General features: G+C 41.9%; 1 long non-coding RNA gene across 1 annotated transcript; it reads left to right on the top strand.

Moving 5' to 3' along the window:
* The first annotated feature begins 3,597 nt into the window (after positions 1 to 3,597).
* LOC112675811 (uncharacterized) lies at positions 3,598 to 12,992 on the top strand. Its single transcript, XR_003146082.2, has 4 exons — positions 3,598 to 3,820; positions 8,042 to 8,185; positions 10,826 to 11,003; positions 12,711 to 12,992. It is a non-coding gene; the product is annotated as an uncharacterized LOC112675811 (long non-coding RNA).
* Positions 12,993 to 20,937: the final 7,945 nt, after the last annotated feature.

Raw genomic sequence — 20,937 nt, 5'->3', positions numbered from 1 at the left:
AAAGAAGCCAGATGCTAAGGAAAATGTAGAGGAGGACTCCATACCTAGAACAGACCAAATTAAGCTCCATTCTTTAGTGATGCATACACAGGGATAAAACAAAAAGAAAAGGCAGAAAATGATCACTTCAAAAGGCAGGAGAATGGAAACCATAGTGGGGGGCTGGGGGTGCGATTTGCTTTTGATTAGGGAGAAGCAGACAGAGGGCCTCTGGGGTATTAGCAACTATCCTCAATCTAGACTTGGGTCATGGTTTTATCAGTGTCCACTTTGTCATTGTTTGTTAGGTTGTATGGTGGATAGGCCATGAGTTTCTCTATGAATACTGCCCAATGAAAGAAGAAAAAAGGTAGATCATATACCATTTCCCATTTCTCTTATCATAGTGTTTATCAGCAGGTTACATTAAAATGCAAGTTATGTGAGAGCAGGAGCCACGTTGAATGTTCCCTTACCGCCTTGCGAGCACTTAGTAGGCGCTCAACACTTGTTCAGTGAGTGAGGAGTAACCTGCTACATTTAAAATGAAACAGCATCTGATCTTACAGCCTAGCTTAACCTTTTGCCCTGAGTGACAGAGCAGGACTCAAAGAGCAGCCTTACCTCCGTGTGGACTCTGTGACTAGTGGAAAGCAGAAGGCCGAGCAGAGGCAAGTACACACCCTGCTAACTGCCAGGCCTCATCTTGACACCTATGTTATATTAGACAGCTCAGAGTCAAAAATGACAGCTCAGCTCGATGGCAGCCTCATGACGGAGCAACTCCACTATTTAGAGCCTTCGAGACTGATCTTCAGTGGCATGGGCTTTGGCAGGGGGTGTTGAGGAAATGTTCCTGCATGGAGCCAGCTCTGGTCTAGAGAGGCCTCTCTAGAAATTTCAACAATGACAACAGCCCAAGGATTTGTGTATGGTTTATGGTTCCCTGCTTGTGACCCAACACCAAGCAGCTGAGCCGGGCTGCCTGGTAGATGACAGCAGCTTGTCTCTCCTACGTGGGCTCCAAGGGACAGCGGAATAAAAAGAAGAGAGGTCAGGAGTTCATATGGTCTTTTTTTTCACACAGGCAAATTGCGGCCTAGTGTTCAGGCAGGAAGTCTGCTCTTCTGCCTTCCTGCCTCCAGAGGCTTGGAGTCTAGTCACTGATTAATCCTGAGTCACGTTAACCCAGCCATGGTTGACTCGTGAAGAAATATGTCCAAGGAAGCTGGTTTTAACACATAAAATGGTCTGCACTGAGTCACAGGAGTATTCACTTGGTTCTCAGTCATTCATTCAATAAGCATGCATTGAGCGCCAACTGAGGGCAGGCACCGTGCCAGGTGCCAGGGGCGGTGGCCAGGTGGGAAAAGTCATGTTACCATCTTAGACTAGGCTGATGTAGGTATTGGTCAAGAAGAAGCATATATGGTAGACCTGGTTGGCTTTCTCAAGAGATCAGTTCTAGAGAAGTCTCCTAGGGTTTGAAACAATGTAGTTCTAGGACCAAGGAAAGGAAGCACCTGACCAATATCATTGGATTTCTCATGGCAAGTACTGGAAAAGGTGGGGGAAGGTAAATGCTTGTAACATAAGTTCTTGGACCCCTGGACCAGAAAGGGAGACACAGATGTTTGGGGAAATACTCCCAAATTTTGAGGTTATGTCAAGAAGAGCAATTATTCTTTTTGAGGGGCTGTGTCTCAGTCCTGTGTTAGAGACAGCATGCTTGGCTGTAAAAATATCAGCACTGTCCCTCTCCAAGGCCCCACGGCATTTACGGAGCACCCTCTAATGCCCAAACTGTACTTGGGTAACCGGAGACAGGCTGAGCCACTCCTCACTAAAACACAATGGGCTCCAGGCTGTGATATGACTACATGAAACACTGAGTCTTTTTTCTCAGAGTTCATCTGGTCACATTTTTTACCTTGATTTCTTCTGCCAAAGAATACAAAACATCCAGTGATCATGCAAGAAGCATGTCTGTTAATTTGTAAATGTTGACACTGGGAGGTGACAGGCAAGTACAGAGCTGTTTATAAGAAGTGTATACATTTCTGATCATTTAGGTAGTTAACCTTCTTGAATTTAAACTTAGAATTCCCACTCTGTGTAATGTTTTTTGAACCATGTGTGTTTCACACACATGAAAGTGTGTGAAATGCAGGTATTTGGGGCTGTATATTTACTTAATCAAAGAATTTTATGTCTTTGGAGCTCTTATTTGTTTAATTATGGATTTGAACGTTGTAAGAAGTATAAAAATAAACTATGGTAGGAACTTTGAGAAATTGTGGAAGAAATATTAATTAAACATTAAAGGAGAGGGCAGTTAGACAGATTTGAAACTCTACAATGAAGAACGCTCTTTATTTATTTTGAAGAAAGAGAAGAACTATTAGAAATGAGAAGACTGAAATCCCGTGGGACTGGCCGAGAAAAGAAATACCAGATGCAGAATGTTGAACAAGTGGTAACCCACGTGGAACACTTTAACACAGGATATTCACACTAGGATTGTGAGCCCTACACTGGGCAGTACATGGTGAATGCCTGCTGGAGATCTTGGACGTTAGCCATAGCAGATTTGGAAGCCGGATGCGTATTGTGAGACTTGGCATTTTCTAAGTAATCATGGCATCACTGTGATGTCTGGTGCAGAGAAGAGCAGGACTGGAGTCATGGAGGCCAGGCTGGAGAAGACTGCAATTGTCCAGGGAGACGGGATGAGTCTGTGCCAGTGTTGGGATGGTCAGATGAAGGGAAGGGCTAGTCTAAGAAGCATGTCAGGGATAGAGCTAATAGACCTTGGTGGCATGAGGGTGATGGAGAAGGAGAGACAAATAGGTCCGTGATTCTGGTGAGGTCAGAGCCCATGTTCTGACCCCAGAATGTGGAGGTCACAGGCTAAGGGGCAGGCCTGGTTTGGGTTTGGCCTTGGGCATGTTGGGATCCTTGTGGAAGTGTCAGAGGGATAACTCCATGAGAAAGCTTAGAGTAGGAAGGAGCATTTGAGAGGGTAGAGGAAGAGGAAGACAGTGGAAGAGATGGAGAGATTACTTAGACTAGGAAAGTCATTCTTTCTTATGATCTAAGCAATGAAAGCCATCCCCTTATTGAGGGCCTTCAGGATCCCGGGTCCTTAGTCTACACAACCTCTTTTCTCAGACCTCTCTGTATTACTGACCTTTCTATGTCTCTTCCCACATTGCCCTGGTGTGGATCATGGACTCTTGGTTCTGGTGGGAAGATTCGCTCTGGGGCTCCTTCCCTTGCTGCACACACAGGCCAGACCAGCAGTGATTCTAGGCTTACAGGGTGGACAGAATGGAATGGCCCCTGCACCCCACCCAGCTTCTTTTAATAATTCAGCTCTGAAGAAATAGCCCCCATCATAGAAACCTGGAGTTTTCAATGCCTCAAAGTAGTCAACTTGGGAACCCCCCCACCCCCTACCAAAGTCCTCTCCTGAAATGGGGTCTTGTGATTCTCTTTTGTTCAAACCAACATGCATATCTAGAGACATTTTTGCACTGTGCCTGCAGTGTAGCCTCTGAACTCATGATCAAATTCCTCATGGGAACAGAGCCAGGGTAATGCTCAGGAACTAGTTAGCACAACAGTCTTTCTTGGAAGAGCACATTCTTGAGGTCTCAGCCTGTGGCTGGGTGCAGTGTTTGCTGTAAGAAACTGGATAAATGTTTGCAAGTGCCTGCCCTGTGTCAGGTGCTATGCCCTGGGGATGGTGAGTGGCCTGGCTGCTATTCTCTTTCTGTGTACTGAAAGCAAAGGTATGGCACAGACTTGGAGTCTGCATGGACAGGGTAGTCCATCTGAGGTAAGTCCTGAGTAGACAGTGAGAGAGGCAAATCCATTACAGAGAAACAAAACTTAAAAGAACACTGTGAAAGAAGTTTGGCTGCCAGACTTCCCTAAAACCCTCAATTTCCATACCTTAAAAATAGGAATGTCTCCAAGATGATTATTTTTACACAAATAAAAGGTAAATCAGAGGGTTCCTTTCTATTTGGGCTTGAGTGACAACCTACACTAAATGTTGTAGTAAAAGCAAAGAGTCAAAGGTTCGCATGAAACTTACCACACTGAACTGGAGATTTTGTGTCTTTTATGTTGCTGTAAATTGTGTGTTTAAGTCTCACTTAAAATGGCGTATTTTTATATAATAGAGTCAAAATTTATTTTTAATTGCTCATTCTCTGCATTTCTGACATTTAAAAATGATCTTTCTATGAAAACATAACTGAAGAGAATTTTCTGGATTATTTATCCAGGCTTAAGGGAGATCTATCTGTGAGATTTCAAGATTAGCTATAGGCATCAATACTCAGTTGGTAGAGCTTATCTGAAAGACAGGTATAAGAAAATAATTTGTTGCACCTGGGTGGCTCAGCCAGTTTAGTGTCTGCCTTTGGCTCAGGTCATGATCCCGGGGTCCTGGGATCAAGCCCCATGTTGGGCTCCTTGCTCAGTGGGGAGTCTGCTTCTCCCTCCCCCTCTGCTACTTCTCCCCACTTGTGCTTGCTTTCTCTCCTCCCTCTCTCTCAAATAAATAAGTAAGTAAATAAGTAAGTAAGTAAGTAAATAAATAAATAAATAAAATCTTTTTTAAAAAGAAGGAAATTAGACAACTATGAATACATATATGTATAAATGATTATCACAATATTGTTTATAATAGCAAGAAAATGAAAATATGCTAAATGTACAATGACAGAGAATTATACAGATTATCAGCATAAGTTATTACTCAATTGAGTTACTGAGTATACAAAGTAGGGCTGTATTGCCATTAAAAATGATGATGTAAAGCATATTTCTGGGCGTCTGGATGTGAGGTTGGGTACACAAATCTTACCATTTGCCCCTCTGTCCTGAGGATACTAGCCAATGGAAAATCACTAGGCTAATGGGAGTCAAATAATAGCTTTATTACTGATTTGGCAAGTACCCATGGCCACGAGTGTGGGGCTGTCTTGATAAGCTGGCTGGGACAACAAGACTTGGACTGGAAGTCAAGGTAGAGCTTCCTTTTACCCCCGGATAGAGACCTAAGGACTTGACTATAGGGAGAGCTGGACCCCCAGAATTGACTGAGTCCCATTCCACAGCTGGCTTCTTGGACTATTGGCCTGTCTCATTGGCTTGATTATGGCAGAAGGGGGAAGATAAGAGAAGCAGGTGCTGGGCCTTGCCCTGGGGCAGTTCACCACATGGAGAGGTCAAATGAGCCCACCTTGTAAGAGCTGAACTTTTAACATGTTAAACCCTGCACACTAGCAAAAATGTGGCCCAATGTTGGGCCTTACCATGAGAGCTATTTCTGGGAGTACCTGGGTAGCTCAGTAGGTTAAATCTCTGACTCTTGGTTTGGCTCAGGTCATGATCTCAGGGTCCTGAGATAGAGCTGAACATCAGTCCTGTATTGCGCTGCACTCAGCACAAAGTCTGCTTGTCCCTCTCCCTCCCCCTCTGCCCCTCCCTACTCACACCCATGTGTGCACGCACTCTCTCACTCTCCTCAATCAATCAACCAATCAATCATTTTTTCTTTTTTTTTTTAAAGATTTTATTTATTTATTCATGAGAGAGAGAGAGAGAGGCAGAGACACAGGTAGAGGGAGAAGCAGGCTCCATGCAGGGATCCTGACGTGGGACTCGATCCCGGGTCTCCAGGATCAGGCCCTGGGCTGAAGGCTGCACTAGCCAGCCAGCCTGGGTGCCACTGAGCCACCTAGGCTGCCCTCAAGCAATCATTTTTTAAAAAAAGATCTGTTTCTGCCCAGCAAGTAAGTGAGGGCATAGAACAAAAGACAGGAGGTTGTGGTCCTTCCAACACTCCAAGGAAGAAGAGATACTCCCCCTTCTATTTGCTATAGTAGGAACGTGAAAAGAAGAAGTGTCCCCTCCTCCCCAATATATATTAACATGGAAAGAAAATTCATAATGTGATTATTCTATTATTTATGTTCGCAAATATAAACTATAACATTAAAGCATACTTATTCTTTATATTTTCTTTCTTTTTTTTTTTTTTACCATTAGCATTCATGACTTGTGCACTAAAAGAAAGTACAAATAAAAAAATGCTAACATGAGGGGAAGCTGGGTGAAGGGTGAAGGGTGTACCAGAATTCTCTACTATATTTGCAACTCTTTTGTAACTTTTAAAATATTTCAAAATAAAAGTTTAACATATACTAGCCTTGCAAACTCTACCAGATTATGAGGAAAACATTAGAAGTCAAAAAAAAAAAAAAAAACCATTAGAAGTCATAAACATCTTCAAGTAAACTGGCTTTACATATTTCTGTTCTAGCCAAGACGGATTAGCAGGGACTGAATGTACCCACCAACTTGAAATAACTAAAAAATTGGATAAAATATATGAAACAATAGTTTTCAAGACATTGAACAACAGGCAAGGAAGGGAAACCATTGTAGAGGTGAGCTCTGTAATTATCCTAGCTTGTTGTGTGTTTTCTAGGGGTGCAGGGAGAGGGGACCCGGGTGGAGTCCTAGTGGTCTCTCTGAGATGAAAAGATGGAGCTGAGAGTCCAGGGAGGCCAAGGCGACTAGATTTTACAGGGTAAGAATACTAGGTAGGAAAAAGCTGCATGGAGAGAAATTGCAGAGAACGATAAAGGAGCCATCTAAGTACATATGAACAGTACATTCATAGGAACAAACTACTCAGGGCTGGAAAAAGAACCACCCTACAGGATTAGGAGGAACAATCCTCAGAGGTCACGTAGCACTGAAAATATTGCCTGTTCCCACAAGCCAGACTGAAAACCTCTTAATTCACAGGGGAGAATACATAGGAGTTCTGCTTCAGTAGTGGGGAATAACTCATTCTAGGTGGGATACTGCTCCAGATTTGCCTAACAAATAATAAAAGCAAGACCTAAGAGCAATATGCTGTTTCCAGGTAATTCAACTGTGTCCCAGAACAAAGCCTAAGAAGATTTATAGGAATCCAGAAATATCCAGTGTCCAATAATGTCTGGTATCAAATTAAAAAATGGTTAGGCCTTCAAAGAAGTAGGAAAATAATACCCACATGCAGGAGATAAATCCATCAATTGAGACTGACCCAGAAGTGACAGTGATGTTAGAGTCAGTGGGGAAGGACATTAACACAGTTATGATAACTGTTTTCCATACATACAAGAAGCTAAAGGAAAAGGAAAATGTCAAGTAGTAGTGTGGAAGATACGAAAAAAAAAAAAAAAAGACTCAAATCAAACTTCTAGAGATGAAAACTACCATATCTGAGGTTGGATGAATGGAGGGCTGGACACTGCAGAAGATGGAATAGTGAACTTGAAGGCAGTGATAGGAACTATCGAAAATGATCCAATAGAAACTAGACAGAAAAAAAGATGGGAAGGAAATGGACAGAGCATCAGTAAGCCGGGACACAATTTAAAACAGCCTGATATGTGTAACAGAAGGCTCCTAAGGAGAATGGAGGGAGCTGGGAAACAGAAAGGATTGCTTGAAGAAATAATGGCCAAGAATATGCCAAACCTGATTAAAAACTAAACCCACCTATCTGAGAAGCTCAACAAACCATGAGCTTGAGAATCACGAAGAAAGTTATGTCAAGGTGCGCGTAATCACTTTGCTCAAAACCAGTGGTGGAGAGAAAGAAGAGCAGTTATGGACAGGGGAACAAAGATAAGAATGACAGCAGTTATTTTTCTCTGGAAATAAATGTGACAGAAGAGTAGAACAACATCTTTTAAGGGTTGAAATTAAAACAAAACAAAACAAAAACCTATCAACCTAGAATTCCGTATCTAGCAAAAATACTTTCCAAGGCTGAAGGGAGGTAAAAAGTCTTTTCAGATATACCAATGCTGAAAGACTCCATCACCAGCAAAACTGCTGTATAAACACATCCAAGAAAGTTCTATGGACAGAAGGAAAATGGCCCTTGATGGCAATTATGGATCTAAGCAAAGGAACAAACAGTTCCAGAAATGTTAACTTCACAGCTAAGTAAGATTTTAAAATTATTTAACTCTCTTTCAAGGACATTGGACTGAGCAAAAATAATCACGGTGAAGCATGGAGTTTATAAAATATGTAGACACATGTGTGTGACATAAGCAGGGGATGGAGAAATGGAGCCGTTCTGTTGCAAAATTTCCTATAACCCTACTTGGAGGCAGACATGGTAAGTGGGAAGGCCCCATGTGCTTTCCATTGGGACTGTTAGAGAGGAACAGATTAGATGAGGGGGGACAGAGGTCAGGAACACTGGTGAGCAGAACTCCTGGGAAGGGACCTGGGCAGGAGGTGGGCACCACTGCCTGGTCATGCAGCACTGTGGGGTCAGGGGGTGTAGGAAGAGGACAAATCCAGCCTTGAACAAGCCCCAGTCTCTAAGACTCAGAACTGAACTAAGAACAGGCCAAAGGGTTCTTGTAGAATTTCCTCTAACAGGCTCTAGCGTTAGCATTCATGTGCATCATCCCAGGACATAACCAATCAAGCTTCCATCGTCCTGGCAGATGCTATATTGTGTTTGATATTTTCGGGGCCAAATACCATAACATCATAAGGTAAGACATTCAGATGGAGGAGCTGGAGGGAATAAACAGTGCACGGAAGGCATGATTCAAAGAGCAAGTCAGAGCCTACATTGAAAACGCTAGACTGCACAAAATGAATTTACATCAATTTAAATCAGGCTTCTAAATATACAGTGAAATAATGCAAAGAAGCCCACACCTGCCTCTTGGTATATCAGGTTTCTCCGTATATAATAAAGCATCTAGCTGGGAACATAGGAAGAAAGCCTTCGCTTCCTCTCACTGATGAAAAATCCTAGAGCATGATCAACACAACATTAAACACTGCCCAGCATGATTTGCTCAAGGGTTTGAGTAAATAATAATCATCAGAATCAGGTCTAAGACTCAGGCTTCTTGGGGATCCCTGGGTGGTGTAGCGGTTTGGTGCCTGCCTTTGGCCCAGGGTGCGATCCTGGAGACCCGGGATCGAATCCCACATCGGGCTCCCGGTGCATGGAGCCTGCTTCTCCCTCTGCCTGTGTCTCTGCCTCTCTCTCTCTCTCTCTCTCTCTCTGTGACTATCATAAATAAATAAAAAATTTAAAAAAAAGCAAGACTCAGGCTTCTTGATTTGCAATTCAGAGTTCCAGCTATTTTTTGAAAAAAAAAATTTATTTATTTGAGAGAAAGGGAGAGAGAGAGAGAAGTGGTGGGAGGGGCAGAAGAAGGAGAGAGAGAATCCACAACCAGACTCTCTGCTGAGTGTAGAGCACTACGTGGGACTCGATCCTCGGACCCGGAAATCAAACCTGAGCCAAAATCAAGAGTTGGCTGCTTAAATGACTGAACCCCCCCAGGCACCCCAAGTTCTAACTATTTTTAAGTTGGTGGATCTTTAAAACTTTTAGATGAAGTATAATATACATGCAGAAAAGTAAACAAAGGATCAGAAACTGAACACACCAACCTGCCTAGTGCCTAGATCAAGAAAGACAACATTCCCAGCCCCAGAAGTCCAGTCACTGTTCCCCCAAAGTAACCACTATCCTGACTTGCAAAAGCAGAGAATACTTTTGTCTGTTTTGTATTTTCTAGAAATGGAAAAACATTTTTTTTCTGGTTGTTGTAGCTAAATATTTTTGTGAGGTTCGTCGATATTATCACATATTCAGATAGATTGTTCATCCCCATTGCTGTATAGTATTCCATTATATGATTACACAACCATTTATTTATTCCTTCTACCAGATGCCAATGGCACTTGAGTGGATTCCAGTACAGAGCTTTTTTCAAGAATGCTGTCATGAAAATTCTTTTAGGTGTCTTTTGATGAATATATGTTCACATATATATATTTGCTAAATATATGTTTAATATATGTTATATATATTAATACATATTTAAGCTGGATCACTGAGTTTTAGGCTATGTATATGTGAAAAATTAGTAGATACTCTTATTGTCAAATTTAAATTTTGGCTATCAAAATATAAAAATCATCGACTAGGGCAGCCCTGGTGGCCCAGCAGTTTAGTGCCACGTTCAGCCCAGAGTTTGATCCTGGAGACCCGGGATCGAGTCCCATGTCGGGCTCCCTGCATGGAGCCTGCTTCTCCCTCTGCCTGTGTCTCTGCCTCTCTCTCTCTGTCTGTCATGAATAAATAGATAAAAATCTTTTAAAAAATAAAATAATCATCTGACTATAAAAGTTTGCATTTGTTTATATCTGGGCATTTGCTTTACAGATGCTGTATAACTATCTTTGCAGCTACATCATTGAGGAGCAGCTCATGACTTGGTTTGCCCTTGTATGTCCATGCTACCGGGGGCTCAGGGCTGGATGCAGAGTACCCATTATGTGAATGCTTTCTTATTCGAATGCACAAGGAGCTGCATAGACATGGTTCTGTTTCTAGGAAAGAATCACTGACTTTGGGCACATGTGGGAAAGAAAAAACACCTCAAGAGAAAGAATAGCTAAGCCAAGATTGTTTTGAAAAGTTGAGAGCAGAGGTCATGTCTCATAACTCTGTATCACTCACAGTACCTAACACAGTGCCTTCCCTTAGGAAGTGCTCAATGAATATTTGCCAAATGGATGGAATCAAGATAGAAATGATCATGAATTGGTTATATCACATACAGCTCAAAGGAGAGTACATTTTGAGATGGGAAAACAAGATGAATGTAGTCTGGGTAAAAGTTGGAGGAAAACATGTATTAATCCAACTTATGGAAAACATTTCACATAAGGAAAGCAACATACATGTTTTATTAATTTTGTGGCCACTTCTCCCCAGAGAAATCCTGGATCTCTCACCTTGATCCTAAACAATGTAAAACTGAAGAATGGACAAGTTTGAGTGACTGGAGGCTAAACTCCATTCCTTAATAACTGGATGCAAGGGAGAAGATTTGGAAAATTTTATTAATAGCAAAGACAAGTATCTCTAAGAGACCCAACCTCAAGAACTCCAGGTAAGGTGTGGGCTGGGGGGGGGGGGACACAAGACAGTGGGGGGTTTGACCTCTGGGCCAGGATCTGGTTTTTAGGAGTTAAGGTTGAGCTGCTGTCTATGCAGCAACAACATTCATAAAGGCAGGCTTAAGTCACAGGGAACAAAGATGAGATGTCAAGGCTTTTCCTAAAAAGGATTTTTGGAGAAGAGGAGGGCTTCCAGAGAAATCTGAACTTGACAGCGTCTTGAATCCCTCAATAGACCCTCAGGCTTAAGCCAACTGAGAGCAAGTTACACAGACGTGTGCATTTCTGCTGAGGACAACACGAAGGAAGTGTCTCTCATCCATTTCAAAACCAGATAGAATGAAATATAAACTTCTGCGAGTTAAGCTAAGTGGCAAGTTTTGACATCTCACAGGAAATCAAGTTTCTGCCAAGGAAAAGCCAAGAGTTTTTGGTCAGGACCCAAAGGACTTTTTAAAGCTTCTCATTAGCAAGCCAGGGAGTAGTATGAGTTTTCTAACCCACTCTGTAAGCCATAGTATCTCTCCTTACTTAACATCAGGAAGACCCAAGAATACTTTATAAATGGACAAAGAACTCAAAGCGTCACATGTCTCCTGCAGGAAAGGGGGACAATGACCCTTTCCCAGAGCCACCATAATTAAGTGTGCCAATCCCAATCCCACTGAGGCTTTATAGAGAAAAGAAAAAGGGTGGGGGTGGGGGGTGCAGGGAGGGAGTAGTGGTAGAGAAAAAGGAAGAGGAAGTTGAGTACCTACTCTGTGCTAGGTTTTTTTATATAAAGTATTTCATTTGATCCTCAAACCCACTCTGCAAAGTAGGCAACAGTCCTATTTTTTGGACAAAGGATTTAATGTTTGCCTAAAATCTCATGGCAAGTCTCCCTTCCCTTAAGCAAGTGGGGTCTGCACTGTGGGCCTCATGCTCTAGAGGACCTAGCTTTGGCCTTCCTCTGGCCACGTCACTCTCCATGAAGTAAAGAGTTCCAGGGGCAAGGGATGTGCTTACCAACTGGATGATGCTCCAGGTACCTAGAACCCTGGAATTCTCTGTCCAAATAGCCTCGAGCCTTCTTTCACAGCCTCTTTCCTGGGTTCATACTCCTCAGCGAGTACTGGGGTGTTGATGTGTATTCCTAGGCCTCGGGGTTGCCAAGGGGGTCATGTTGGCAGGGGTGTGTGGGCTAGCATTCTGCACACATACACATGAGGCTTCTTATGATGCAGGATAGAGCTGAGTGGGGAGAGGATGGGAAGAGAAGGGAGGGTCATGTACAGACAGAGGAGGAGCTAGAGGCTGGGTCTACTCATTTTATCACATCAGAGCAGAACTCCAAGTAGCCTGAAAATTCTCAAAGCTGGCCTTCTAGGTCATTATGAAGGTATGTTTGTTGAGATCGGAGGGTAGAATTCACACGTTTAACATTTTGTTATATGTATATTTTATAATTTCAGTATCGAGGCGTGTGGCATGGAGCCTTCATTTGTGTCCTTGCCTGGGTCTTGCAAATATTGGTGGTGGGCCTGCCTATAGTCAATAAAGAGGTGGAGTCAAAACCCAGCTCTGTCCACTGTCATGGGTGAAGGATTTTGACTGCCCTATGATGCCTGACTCCACAGAGAAGTCAATGACAGGAATAGTGCTAATTATTTTATGAAAATTATTTTATAGAATTTATTTTTGGTAATTTCCCATCACAGGTCCTGAACTGCTATGAACACACTATGGGGTCCTTGGAAAGCCATCCAGCCTTCTGGGCTCAGTTCCCTCCTCTGAGAAATGACTGCTAAGGGCTCATTCAGCATGAAGACACTAGGAGTCTGAAGAACAATAAAACCTATTTCCTAGCTGTACCTGGGGGTCTCAGCAATAGGTCTTTAAGGTCTTTTAAGAAGTGCTTTAAAGAATAGCAGGAGTAAATAACAATATAAAGACCACGATGGTAGAGGAATAAAATAAATAGATGACTTCGGACACTGGAAGAGGACTTTGGCAATCAATGTCTTGAAAGGCCATGGGGCCAGGGGTGGCAGTAGGGAAAGAGGCAGTAGGCATCCCTGAGTGATGGACAGGAGAGGCACAGGTAAGCTTCTGTTGTGGCTAACAGGGTCTGGCCTGGGAAGCAGCCAGTCGACCATGGTCCCACCTGTTCCTTGTGTCTTTTGGAGGAAATGGAGTAGGAGGCATGGTGCAGATCCAGGACAGGCTAAGGGAAGAGAGGAGGCCACATCCACGGTAGGATGGGACCCTGACTGTCTTACTGGGAGACTCCCTGGTATGGATCCTACTTTGATGGGCCTGGGAACAGTGTTCCTGCCTCTTGATCTCCATGGAGAATCCTGCCTTCCTCATTCTGTCCAATTGACATTTTCCTATCCATTAGTCTAAAGAGACAGCTTGGTGCTGAGTTTCTCGCTAGGGGGGGCACGTGGTCTCTCATCCCCTACTCTGTGCTATTGATAATCAAGCCCAGGTGAGACATGACCCACTTCATCACAGACACAGTGCTGAAGGGGTCTGTGGTCCTCCACAGGTCTGTGTCTTGTTCCACAGGTGTACAAAGGAAGGGTATAGCTTGAAAATCATGGAATGGAAGGGGCCTGGGCTCTAGAGCCAGAAGATCTGAAAAGCTTTTGCTCCCTTACTTACTGGCTATGTGCCTTTGGCAAATTCCTGAATCATTCTGAGCCTTAATTTTTCTCATCCGTAAAATAGGAATAATAATTTTCTATCCTAGGGTTGTGACAAGAACAAAATAAGAAAATATATTTCGAGGGCACTTGGGTGGCTCAGTTGGTTAAGCAGCTGGCTTTGGCTCAGGTCATGATCCCAGAGTCCTGGGATCAAGCCCGTCATCAGGCTCTCTGCTCCATGGGGAGCATGCTTCTCCATTTTCCTCTGCCTGCAGCTCCTCCTGCTTGTGTTCTCTCTGTGTCAAATAAATAAGATCTTAAAAAAAGAAAGAAAGAAAGAAAGAAAGAAAGAAAGAAAGAAAGAAAGAAAGAAAGAAAGAAAGAAAGAAAGAAAGAAAGAAAACAGATTACAGGGCGCCTGGGTGATGCAGTTGGTTAAGTGTCCAGCTCTTGGTTTCAACTCAGGTCATGATCTCAGAGTCATGAGATAGAGTACTGCATTAGGCTCTATGCTCAGCACAGAGTCTCCTTGGGATTCTCTTTCCCTCTCTAAAACAAAAATCAATCAATCAATCAATCAATCTTTAAAAAAAAAAGAGGGGAACCTCTATGGCTCAGTCAGTTAAGTGTTGCCTTCAGCTCAGGTTGGGGTCCTAGGACTGAGCTCTGTATCAGGTTCTCTGCTCAGTGGGGAGCCTGCCCCTCCCCTGCCCCTGCTTGTGTTCTCTCTCAAATGAATAAAATAAAATCTTAAAAAAAAAAAAAGAAATTCAAAGAGTTTAGTCTAGAGACTTCTCCCAAATGGGGACTGCTTAAATATTGCCTATTTCAAGCACAAACTGCAAAAAAGCACCCTTCCATCTCAAGTCTATCTGGAGCAAAACTCCATGGCCTTAGATGTATGTTCTTGATCTTCTAGAGGGTTATCACACCTTACCAACCATTCATTTCCACTAAGCTTAAGCATTTAAGTATTATTCATGGATAAAGGCCAAACAGATAGTGTAGGAAGAAGAAAATCAGGATTTGTGTGTTGGGGAGAAACACTTCTGTCTCAGTTAGGCAGGACCCAGCTTTCTGCTGCAACCTTTGCTATGGCAGCAAAGTCAGACCTGGTGACACAGAACAAGGAGGATCCTTGTTCTTTTTTTTTTTTTTTAAGATTTTATTTATTCATTCATGAGAGATACACAGGGAGAGGCTGAGACATAGGCAGAGAAAGAAGCAGGCTCCATGCAGGGAGCCCAATGTGGGACTTGACCCCGGGACTCCAAGATCATGCCCTGGGCTGAAGGCTGCTACTCAACCGCTGAGCCACCCAGGGATCCCGAGGATCCTTGTTCTAAGAATCCTTTTGCTCTGGATTATTAGAGCAAAGCCTGGAGGATACGCAGACAAAAACATTGGTTATAATAGGGACAAAGACCTGGGGAAGATCTCCTATATAGAAACACTATTTGACATGCTGTCAAATGAATAAGACATATTGTTATAGTACCTGTGTTCAGTAGTATAGTCTTGGGTAAATAGGGGTACAGGAGATTGGGATTAGGGTAAAATTATAGTTGCTAATATAATGAGATAAGACTAAGGTCACTAGATGTGGCTATGTAGGCTATCTACTCCATAGCTCCAAGTCCCAGTTACCCAAACCACTGGACCTGTGAATGGTGGATACAGGCATACCTTAGAGATATTGAGGGTTTGGTTCTAGACCAGTACAATGAAGCAAATATCACAATAAAGGAGGTCAGAAGGTTTTTTTTTTAATTTTCCAGTGCTTATAAAAGCTATATTCACACTGCACTGTAGTATTAAGTGTGCAATGGCTTTCTAAGAAAAAGTACATACTTTAATTTTAAAATTCTTTATTGCTAAAAATGCTAACCATCATCTGACCTTTCAGCAAGTCATAATCACTGATCACAGATCACCATAACAAATATAATAATGACGAAAAGGTTTGAAATATTGTGAGAATTACCAAACTGATGGAGACATGAAGTGGGAAAATATGTTTGGAAAATCATAAATACAGAGAACAAACTGGTGGTTGCCAGCAGGGAGGAGTGGGGGAATGAGCAAACTAGGTCAAGGGGATTATGAAACACAAATAAGTCATGGGGATGAAAAGTACAGCATAGGGAATATAGTCAGTAATATTTTAATAACATTGTATGGTGACAGATGGTAACTAAACTTATTGTGGTGTGCACTTTGTAATGTACAGAATTGTTGGATCACTGCGTTCTCCACCTGAAACTAATATAACATTATATGTCAACTATCCTTTTATAAAAGAAAAGAAAAATGGTGCCAATAGAGTTGCTTGACATAAGATGGCCATAAAATCTTCAACGTATAGAATCCCAGCTCAAGATGGTAATGTAGGAAGACTCTGAACTCACCTCCTCCATGGAACATACCAAATTACACCTTTTAATAGAACAATTCCTCCTGAAAAAGAACTGAGGGCTCATTCAACAGCTACTGAACAACTAAAGGTAGAGAGAATGGCAAGAGAACTCAACAGAGACAGGACCATGCCACAGTTTAAAAGAGTAACCAGTATATACGGCCGCAGCTCCAGCCAACCAGCAAAAGTCACAACTTATGTGTGGTTGCACAGGGAACACCATACAGAAGACCACTCCTTCAACTTTAGGAGAAGTAGTCATTTCACCTAATCCATAGAAAGAAAAACAGAAAATCAAGCAAAATGAGGAGACAGAGGAATATGCTCTAAAAGAAAGAAAAAGGAAAAAAAACTTAGAAAAATAAATGAGAGATTAATAATATACTGATAAAGAGTTTAAAGTAATGATTGTAAAGATACTCACTGGGCTAGAGCAAAAGAATGGAAGAACTCAGTGAGACCTTCAATAAAGAAATAGAAAATATCTTAAAAGAACCAATCAGAGTTGAAGAATATAATAACCAAAATAAAACTCACACTCTAGAGGGAATCGACAGTAGATTAAATGATGCAGAAAAATTCATCAGCGATCTGGATGAAAGGGTAATGAAAAGCACACAAGATGAACAGCAGAAAGAGAAAATAATTTTTAAAAATGAGAATCGATTAAAAGGCCTCTTAGAAAAGATTAAGAGAACAAACATTCACATTATAGGGATCCTAAAAGAAGAAGAGAGAGAATGGTGTAGAAAAATTATTTGAATAAATAATAACTGAAAACTTCTCTACCCTAGAGATAGAAATAGAAATAGACATCTGAGTTCAAGAAACACAGAGAGCTCTCAACAAGATGAACTCAAGGAGGCCCACACTATGGCATATAATAATTAAAATCTCAAAGCTTAAAGATAAAGAGAGATTCTTAAAAGGAGCAAGAGAGAAGCAAAAAGTCATACACAAGAGAAACACTATAAGGCTACCAGCTGATTTTTCAGAAGAAATTTTGCAAGCCAGATGAGAGTGGCATGATATAGTCGTGCTGGAAGTGCTGAAAAGAAAAAACTATAATCAAGAATACTCTATCCAGCTGGTTATCATTCGGATTTGAAGAAGTGATTGTTTCCCAGACAACAGAAGAGAAAGGAGTTTATTACCACTAAACCAGTCTTACATGAAATCTTAAAGGGACTTCTTTAAGTGGAAAAAATGGCCATAATTAGACATAAGAAAAATGAGTGAAAAGATGTAAACTATGATACCATATACATAAAATGTGGAAAAGAGAACAAAAAGGGAAGAGAAGGGAAAAGGAAAAGAAAGGTTTTTTTCTTTTTAATGATGTATTTGTACTTAAATGCCCAAATTAATATGGAATGCTATTTACTTAGAATGCTAAATATGAACCTCATGGTAACCACAAACCCAAAACCTATGACAGATATACAGAAAATAAGGAGAAAGAAAGCCAAACCAAACACTATAGATACTCATTGATCACAAAGACAGAGGGCAAGAGAAGGAAAAAAGAACCACAAACAGCTAGAAAACAAAATTTTAAAATGGCAATAAGTCCCTACCTATCAATCATTACTCTAAATGTAAATGGTCTACGTGCTCTATCAAAAACAACAACAACAACAACAAACAAGACCCATCTATATGCTGCCTACAGGAGACTCACCTCAAACCTAAAGTCACATAGAGACTGCAAGGGCAAGGATGGAAAAATATGGAAGTGGAAAAAAAAGCTGACGTAGCAACATTTATGTCAGACAAAATAGACTTTAAAACAAAGACTGTAACAGGAGACAAAGAAGGGCACTACATAATGGTAAAAGGATCAATCCAACCAGAGGATATAACAATGATAAATATCTATATACCCAACACTGGAGCACCTAATTACAAAAAGCACATATTAACAGTCATAAAGATAGAAGTTGATGGCAATATAGTAGTAGCAGGTAGGAGACTTTACCATTCCTCTTAATATCAGTGGATAGATTATCCAGACAGAAAATCAATAAGAAAACAAAGTCTTTGAATGACACACTGGACCAGATGGATATAACAGATATATACAGAACTTTCTATCCAAAAACACCAGAATACACATTATTTTCAAGTGCACATGGAACATTCTCCAAAATAGATCATATATTAGGTCATAAAACAAGCCTCAATAAACTTAAGAAGATTGAAATCATACCATGCATCTTTTCTGACCACAATGGTATGAAATTAGAAATAAATCACGAGAAAAAAACTGGAAAAAATACAAACATATGGAGACTAAACAACCTGATACTAAACAACCAATGGGTCAATGAAGCATTTAAAGAAGAAGTTAAAAAATACATGGAGACAAATGAAAATATGAGACCTAAAATCATAAAAATCCTAGAAGAGAACACAGGTAGAAATTCCTCTAACATTAATCACAGCAACATTTTTCTATATATGTCAAGGGCATATGGCAAGGGCAACAAAAGCAAAACAAGAAGCTTTTGCACAGCAAAGGAAACCATCAACAAACAAAAAGACAATCTACTGAAGTGGAGAAGATTTTTATAAATGACATATCTGATAATAGGTTGGTATCCGAAATATTTAAAGAACTTATACAACCCAACACCAAAAAACTAAATAATCCAATCAAAAATGGACAGATGACCTGAATAGATATTTTTCCAAAGAAGATAAACAGATGGCCAGCAGACACATGAAAGGATGCTCAAGATCACTCATCATCAGGTAAATGCAAACCAAAAGCACAATAGGGCATTACCTCACACTTGTTAGAGTGGCTAAAATCAAGAAGACAAGAAACAAGTATTGGTAAGGATGTGGAGGAGGAGGAGCTCTTGTGCGCTGCTGGTAGGAATAGAAATTGGTAGAGCCACTATGGAAGGCAGTAGGGAGGTTCCTCCAAAAATTAAAAATATAAATACCATATGATCTGGTAATTCTACTATTGGGTATTTAGTGAAACAAGGAAAACAGAAACACTAACTCAAAAAGATGTATGCGGGGATCCCTGGGTGGCTCAGCGGTTTAGCGCCTGCCTTGGGCCCAGGGCGCTGATCCTGGAGTCCCGGGATCGAGTCCCACGTCAGGCTCCCAGCATGGAGCCTGCTTCTCCCTCCTCCTGTGTCTCTGCCTCTCTCTCATAAATAAATAAATAAATAAATTAATTAATTAATCTTTAAAAAAAAAGATGTATACACCCCTCTGATCCCAGCAGCATTATTTACGATAGCCAAGACACGGCAGCAACTAAGTGTCTGTTGACAGACAAACGGATAAGGAAAATGCGGTATGTGTGTGTATATGTAAAGAAAATGGAATACTACACAGTCATAAAAAAGGATGAGATCGTGACATTTGGGACAACATGGATGAACCTAGAGAGTACTAGGCTAAGTGAAATAAGACTGAGAAAGACAAATGTCATAGGATCCCACTCATAAGTGGAACCAAAAAAAAAAAAAAAAAAAACGGTCAAATGAATAAACCAAAAGCAGAATCAGAACAAACTGATGGTGGCCAGAGGGGAAGGGGGAACAACATGGGTGAAGGGGAGTAGGAGGTACAGGGCTCCAGACATGGAATGAGTAAGTCGCAGGAGTAAAAGGCAGAGCGTAAGGACCAGAGTCGATGATATTGTAACAGCGTGGTAATGGGACAGGTGGTAGCTATACTCGTAGAGAACATGGTATAATGGAATATATGCCAAGTCACTAAGTTGTACACCTGAAACTAATAGAACATTGTGTGTCACCTATGCTAGAAAAACCAGAACCAAACCCCCCCAAAAAAACCCCTTTGATGTGTAAAAACCATAATATTTGCAAAACTGCAACAAAGCGAAGTACAATAGGACGAGGTGTGCCTGGACTGAAGCTGGGCCCCGCAGTGGTTCTGGAGAAGTGCTGCGGCCGAAACGTGCATAAGAGATCTGGACACTAAAGGGAGAGGGCAGTGGTTTCTGGCTCCGTGTGGGTGGGTGGCATGGGGGAGATAAATGCCAGTGTTTATTCCATCAATACCTCCTGGAAATCTTTGTTCTGCGCCTCCTTCCCCTTTTTCTTTGGCGAGGATCCCCCACTCCCACTCCGCCTTCTTGACAGAGCATCATAATTGCTGGAAAGATTCTTGGCCCCACAATTCTTTGACATGCATGAGACTTGGCGGACTCACAGGAAAATGAGGTCATTTTTACAAAATCCTTGTAATGATTGAAACGTGGGCAGCAGGCGGGAGTGCGGGAGGGGAGGAACCCGGGGCGCAGGCCCCGAGCACCCAGGCCAGGAGCCTGTCGTCCCCCAGGGAAGTGTGATGGTCTTTTATGCCTGTGAATGGGTTTCAGGCCACTGAGAGGAGCCTGTGTCCCCGGTGTTGGGAGAGTGACTGAGCCAGCCTGCCCTTCCCAGCTGCTTTGCCCATAAAATCTGAGCCAGTTTATTTTAGAAAGGCATTTAATGCTGAAGGACCGCTCTGCTGGGCTCACACATACCTGGGAGGGAACCAGGCTGGTTCCCCACAGGGAGGTGGGGGGGTAGAGCAATCAAAGTTGTCCCCAGTAACATTAGCCGTCTGGGGAATAAGCTGGAGGGAGCATCCCGCCCTGTGGATTTGCCAGTTCACATTCTCACAGGGTAGCAGATTAACAGCTGCGGCCTCCCTACCTACCTCCTGAGATCTGCCGGCCTCCTGCTGCCAGCAATGCCTTTAAGAAGTAGGTTTTTTCAGCACTACAGGATAGTCTGTGCTCACATGAGAAACTGCTTCTTGATTAAAAAGTAAGAAAATTTTCTCCAGGGTTCTCATTTTTCGCATGTGAAGCCTCTCTTTCTGATGCTGTTTTTTAGACGGGAC

The sequence above is a fragment of the Canis lupus genome, chromosome 30 (genome assembly GCF_003254725.2).
Source record: "Canis lupus dingo isolate Sandy chromosome 30, ASM325472v2, whole genome shotgun sequence".
NCBI classification, from domain to species: Eukaryota; Metazoa; Chordata; class Mammalia; order Carnivora; family Canidae; genus Canis; species Canis lupus.
The sequence above is the reverse complement of the archived record's forward strand: the minus strand, read 5'-3'. Positions and strand labels throughout refer to the sequence as shown.